Raw genomic sequence first — 7,363 nt, forward strand, 5'->3', positions numbered from 1 at the left:
CAGCATGGCTGTGGCTTTGCACCAGAGCGGGTCGCATAGTTGCTGTGCAAAGGCACGCTAGATGCACAGCCCAGGCTGGATCAGGCCAGTGTGGCTCATTGAAAAATGCGCCCCACCAGCCCAATCCAGCCTGGGCCATGCAGCTATTGTGCCTTTGCACAGGAGCTGTGCAACCCACTCCAGTGCAAAGCCAGAGTAGCCAGTCGCACAGTGCTGGGCCAGGTCCTGCCATGTGCCACTTCCCTGCCTGCACAGCGGGGCAGGCAGTGCTGCTGCTGGAGGCCCGACCCAGCATGGCACACAGGGACCATACGCTGAGGCACGCTGGGTCCTGCTGGCAGTGGGGCTGCTCACACTGCCAGGCCGGCCCAGTCCTGGGGCCAACCTGGCTGCATGAGGGCCCCACTGCCAGCAGGACCTGGCACGGCTTGGTGTCCGGTCCCTGCTGGTCCCTGCAGGTACATAGTTCCTGCTGCAGAAGGTAAGTTATGGGCCCTGCGCAGGGGGATGTGGCCTTGCACAGGGGCAGAAGGGGCTGTGGCCCCACAGGGTGCCTGGGACCCTGCGTGGGGGGGCTGTGGCCCTGCAGGGTTCCTGGGACCCTGCACAGGTGGGGGCTGATGCCCTGCAGGGGAGAGCTGGGGCCCTGTGGGGGGGGGCAGTCCATGTGCTGTGTGGGGGAGCTGCACCCTGTGGGGGCCAGGGGACCCACCCCTCCTGAACAGAGCCCCCCACAGAGTCCCCCCACACCAACCCATATCCCTCCACACACACCCACCTGTCTTCCCCCACATCCCTTCCTGCAAACCCCACATCCCCCATCATGTGTGAAGAAAACCAAAAGCACACATTCACACATATAGATTTTAGAATTAATTTTATTATAATGATAGAGACACTGGTAGGCTTCCAAATTGCTTTAACATTGTAAATATACCAATAAAGCATTGCCCAACTGATCAACCCCTCTCTGTCTGTCTCTCTTTATAGATGTGTGTGTGTGTGTGTGTAGAGTGGTCTTTTGTTTTTATTGTGGAAGAACATGCATCTTGGGGTATTTTAAAAAATGGATTTGGGATGCTGCAGCAGTCCAGCTGACACAAGGGATAGTGTCCCCAGGTACCAATTGGTCAGGCCCCAGAAGCTCCTGAGAGAGAGTAGCCCTTAGCTGCTTGCTAGGGCAGCTTTTTATACTGCTGGGGACAGCGCAGGTGCTGGCCTGGGGCACTAGCTCCCCCTGGCTGCAGATCTGGGAGGAGCCAGGCAGGGTTATTTTGCCCCAAGTGGCACAATTTGCCCCACAACAAAGTGCATGTCCAGGCACCTGCACCAAGGCAAAAAGCTCCGGCTCAAATTTGCACCACTTCTGTTTGAGCACTGCAAGCGCATGTGCCTGCATGTGTGGACACATCCAAAGTGGTCAATGGGATTTCACAGCTGCACTGGTGGGCAGAATCTAGTCCAGCAATTGGAATCTGTATTTAATTCTATGATGATGAAAAGCAGAAATAGAATCCAGCTCACTTTTCAATCATTGTATTGGCTTGGCAGTGTACAGTAAATAAGTTCTACAAAACCCATTTGTATGCATATGCGATTAGTATATTGAGTCTGAATACACACAGGGGAAAAAAGGTACTTTTATGTTCAGTCACTTTTCAGAGTACAGCTACAATATGTTATTCATTATCCAGTCAACACTAGGGGGCATATACAGCACAGTTAATTTGCAAAAGAAAAATAAAATTACAAGAAGCTATTGGTGCAGGCAAAGACAGGTTGTGAATATCACACCATGCACTTTTCAATTTCCTGAAGGCAGCATTTCCTCTGGAATACTGGCAGGCTTCTTCATCAGGCTTTTATCCTACCAATACATCTCTCTATCTAAGGGAACCTGCTTTATCAGCTATCATAATAGGTTGAATTCATTCTGGCTGTAACTGTTGATTACAGTAGAGTTATTATAGGGATGAATTTGTCCCCAATGTGTTATTTCCTGCCTGCCCTGAGGGATTATAAAAATCTGCTGCAGGGAAGGGCAGTAGATCAGCCAGCGTGTGCCCACATTCCAAACTGCCAACATCCAAAGCATGTGAATCATCTACACAAGGCTATTTAAAGGGGATGAAAAGGGAAAGGCAAATAAAGAATAAAATAATAACCTGAAGGATATTTCTTACCTTCATAGAGTAACTTCCAACTTCAGAATGGTTGTTGATTTTACCTTTACTAGGCACAATGCCTGATTGTTTAGATCTGAATCAGTGGCTCATAAAAAGGAAAACTTGTACTAAGAAAATTCTGCAGAAACAAACTGCCTCACTTTCCAGTAGGGTAGGGGAGTAGAAAGTTAGTTGAGGACAGGAAAGGCTGGATAAAGGAAGGTCACATGCAAAATGCATATTTCTCCCTTCCCTGTCTGCTCCCCACCACCATTCCTACATAATTCCATACAGAAAAATTATCTGGAACAAGCCCAGCTGGAGCCACTGACAGCTGCAGTGGCCCTTAGAAGTGGCAGGAAGCCACAGAACCATGTAGAGAGTGTAGTTGTTCTTAAAAGCTTGTAATTAAGCATCCATTAACTTTATTTAGATATAACCCACCAACTAGATTTTGCTGTAAACTTCTGCTTGTCACAATGCATTGTGCACTTTCCTGGGTAGAATCCCACCTTCCATGTAGAGGTGATTTCTACTGACACCCCCATAGCATCTGCTCCACACAGAGTGAATGGGCCTCCTGCAGATCCCTTAGGATCCATCCACAGATTCTTGGACTTGAAACAATGTCTACTTTGGAGAATGGATGCAAAGGAGAGAATCCCCCCTGGAACAGAGACATTTGGGGAAAATTAAGGAACGCTTTGAAGGATTTTCCACTCCTCCAACTTGGTCACAGGTATTTTCACAGAAAAGGGTGATCTGGGCTACTGAAATTTTAGTAGTAGGTCAGTAAGTTCCCTTAGGCTTCTGAGATTTGAATGGTCACTGATGATAGTGAATGGGGCTCACTTGATCCCTTAACTTCTTACTATCTACTTGATGGTCTCTCCATCTGACAGTGCACTGTCTGATCTCCCTTGGACTCCCTAGCTACAATAGTAAGTTAGAGACAAAGCAATATAGAACTGTAGTATACAGATGGTGGCATAGACACAGAGGTAGGATCACATCAGGAGGGGATGTAAATATACTACCAGATTAAATTGCAGTTTCACTGGCTCATGCTCCTGACTAAGGAGGAATATTAAGGACTATGGATAAAAAAATATAAGTGTCTAGCTGAAAGGAGCAATGTCTCTTAACATACTGGGTTCCCTAATGTTTTGATAAATTCAGGCTCCATTTGGCCTCAATCCATTCATTTTAATTCACCTCATTAATCCTTTTAATTATCCATTTTATTGTCTAAATCCACCCACTTACTGCTCAGCTGTCATGCAGTTGTAATTAATAAACTCCACCAAATTATGAGCAACATGATCCAGAGTATCCTGTGAAAGGGAAGAATGACAAAGCCATAACTGATGTTTTAAAGGTCATCACTAACAATACGTTTCATACTGAGGCATATTCCTGAATCTGTACTATTTATAACACACTGCAGCAGCCCTTTTGTACAATAGCAACCAGCACATACTTAGTGAATGATAATACCATGGCCACGTCTTGGGCTTAACTGAGGCACTGCAGAAATGCACAAATATTAATAGAGGGTTAATGCTGGAAGACATACCTTAATTAATAATAATAATAATAGAGTAACATTTGGCACTTATATTTTTATAACAATATAGTGCAACTGGTAGGATGCAGATGTGGGATCTGTTCAGTTATTGTTGGCTCAATACTGGCTACCACTGTTCAAAATACTACATAAAATTGTGAAGTATTATGAATAATTAACATTAAACTACGTTAAGCAGACCACATGCTGTTATCCCCATTTCCCTTATGCCTTTACTCACTTAGAGGAAGGTCCTTCCACCCTAGCCTCCCCCCTTGGTATACACAGACCTGATCACAGAAGAACTGCTGCAATTTCACTGCACAGGTGAGGAAGCGAAGCAATTTAAGGAATGATGGAAACTCCCTGCATGCTGAAAGAATGGACTTTTTTTTACCAGACCAAGAGAGGGCCAGGCGGGGGTTGAGAACAGATCTAGTGGATGCATTTGTCTGAAGTTCTCCAGTCATACAGTGGAGAATATATGGCTGATGAAATCTTAAAACCCCAGTGGTGGTCAGAGAGTAGCTCTGTCTTTTGAACAGCCCAGGGAGGCAGGATGCTTTTTCCTCTGCAGCACCATTATTCAGGCTGGTTTCAGGGAGCAGAATGTGGTTGCTATTTTCTCTGTTAGTAAATTCTCTAACATATAATGTATCCAGTGTATCATTCAGTCATTAGTGTAAGTATGAAGTAAAAGCTCAACTCTTTCAATCCTTTGGCATTCTTCATGGGAAGTTTTGCCTTTGTAAGGACTGCTGGGCTGGAACCTGGGTGTGCATGTTCAGTGTCTATTTGGAAGTGTGGAAATTCAGAACTAGCGAGAACAAATTGTGCAAAAACCCACACCTCAGTCAGGGCTCAGTCTGTCTCTCTGGAGGAGTATCCTTGTTGGGTGAAAGCCAATCCCAAAAGGCCTTTCACCCAACAAGGACACTCCTCAAGAGAACTAGATCACACTTTTGAAAGAGCCACCTAGATACCATGTGAAAATTGCTGCAATACAAAAAAGAAAATCCCCATGAATCGCACACCATTACTTATGACATACCATCCCTCCCTGGAACCTATACAGAAAATCCTCAAACCATTGCAATTCATACTAGAAGAAGACCCAATTCTTAAAGAGATCTTTCCAGAACTATCCATCCTAGCCTTTAAACAAGCACCAAACCTCGCCAACCTCATCACCAGAAACAAACTTCCTATGGCCCAAAACACACCGAACAGATCCAGAACATGCTGAGACAAAAAATGTAAGACCTGCCAACACATCGTCACGGCTCCCACAGTAACTACACCCCACAACAGAATGATCACCATTCCTGGATCTTACACCTGCACCTCCAGCAGTGTAATATAGCTTATTCAGTGTACTAAATGCCCTGATGGAAAAATATGTAGGAGAAACCAAACTACTGCATAACAGAATGAACACACACTGAAAATCTATCAAAGACAAAAATTACGTGCAGATACACACTGCTCACAAGAAAACCACTCGCTCTCCAATCTCTCAGTTCTAATCTTTAAAGGGAACTTACAAAACACTTTTCGTAGACGACCCTACAAACATAGGTGGAGTAATGAACGGGCAAGCTGGGCATGAGCCCAAGGGCCCCTACCATTTTGGGCCCTGGCCCTCGGATCCTCATCGGCAGGGAAGTGAAAGCCAGTTTTAAACTTGGAGCCCATCTTTGGCACCAAGTTTAAAACTAGGGCTTTCGACATTTGCTTCACTGGGAGCTAGATGCAGGGCCCCTCCACCAATAGGGTGAAGCGGGGCTGGGCTGGGGTAAGGCCCAGGAGAGCTGCATCACACTGGGCGGAGGAGGGGGGGGACATGCCAGGTGGTGCTGCATTGGCTGTGAAGGGGCCAAGCCAGGCTGGGAGAGCCGTGCCCCACCTGGCAGTGGGGGTGGGGCTGGGGCCAGGCCAGGAGCACCATGCTGTACCATGCCTTTGCAGGCAATGGCACTGGGAGGGCATTGGGGGCTGTAGCCCCCCCAAAATTAATCTTAACCCTTCACAGCCATCCCTCCCAGTGCCACTGCCCACCCACAGAGACACGATGCTCCTGGTCCAACCCAGCCCAGCCCTCTGAATCTGCAGGGCTGAACGGGACAGCCAGGCAGCAGCTCCTTGCAGGTAAGTGTAACAGGGGCCAGGCAGAGAGTGAGACTGAGCACCAGGTGGCTGAGGGGCAGGGAAGCGGGGCAAAGGGCTGCCTCCGTGTGGGAGTGGGGAGGTCCTGTGAGGGGAAAGTGTGCGTGCGTGTCTCTGTGCATGTGCATCTGCATCTGTGTATATGTCTGTGTGCGTCTGCCTATCTGCCTTTGTATCTGTCCACGTGCAGAGAGTAAGAGTAGAGTGTGCATGCCTGTGTTTGTGTGTGCCTATGTGTGTGCATGCGTACGGCCATAGTGGGGTCAGGGAGCAGAGAGAAGAGGCAGGCATGTGCCCCCCAGCCTCCCCCACCAGCAGTAGGAGGGAAAGGGGCCCCTCTCCCCCACCCTTGCAGCCCAGCTCCCATGGGGGAGGGGGCCTCCCATTTTGTGCTTACCCAAGGTCCCAGTACACATCAATCCACCTATGCCTACAAACTTCATTTCATAAATCTACTGGATACAGAAAATCATGGATTAAATATAGACACTGGATTTATGGCAGTCTGCATTTTAGCAACTGCACTCTTCTACCACCAGTTCAACATTTGCTTCCCCCCACCTCCTGTCTCACACCTATTGTTGTCCACCCCTCTGATCCTCACTGCCACATGTTCGTAGTTTCACAGACCTGCATTTTGTAATTTTGCTTCTGCTCTACCCAGGAGAGCACACAAAACACCAGCAGACCCTCCCTATGCCTGAAGAAGGGTGTTTGTGCCTGAAAGCTTGCAAAGAACAATTTTTCCAACTATTTAGTTGGTCTAATAAAAGAAACCACTCTACATGGTGGAGTTTATCCTTATAAGCTTAATGTGAGCCAGCAGTGTGCCCTTGTTGCCAAGAAGGCTAACGGTATACAGGGCTGCATTGATAGGTGTGTTGCCAGTAGGTCAAGGGAAGTGATTATTCCCCTCTATTCAGCACTGGTGAGGCCACATCTGGAGTCTTGTGTTCAGTTTTGGGACCCCCGCCCTACAGAAAGGATGTAGACAAATTGGAGAGTCTAGCAGAGGGTGACAAAAATGGTGAGGGGGCTGGGGGACATGACTTATGAGGAAAGACTGAGGGAACTGGGGTTATTTCGTCTAGAAGAGGAGACTGAGAGGAGACTTAATAGCAACCTTCAACTATCTGAAGTGGGGGTTCAAAAGAGGATGGAACTAGACTGCTCTCAGATGACAGAATAAGGAGCAACGGTCTCAAGTTGCAGCAAGGGAAGTTTAGGGTAGATATTAGGAAGAATTTTCTCACTAGGAGGGTAGTAAAACACTGGAACAGGTTTCCCAGAGAGGTGGTGGAAGCTCCATCCTTGGAGGTTTTCAAAATCCGGCTCAACAAAGCTTTGACTGGTATAATCTAGTTGAGGCTGGTCCTGCTTTGAACAGGGGATTGGACTAGATTTCATAGATTTCATAGATTTAGGGTCGGAAGGGACCTAGTAGATCTTCTAGCCCGACCCCCCG

This window comes from Gavialis gangeticus, unplaced genomic scaffold, assembly GCF_001723915.1.
Source record: "Gavialis gangeticus isolate Ggan-Ray unplaced genomic scaffold, GavGan_comp1, whole genome shotgun sequence".
Taxonomy (NCBI): Eukaryota; Metazoa; Chordata; order Crocodylia; family Gavialidae; genus Gavialis; species Gavialis gangeticus.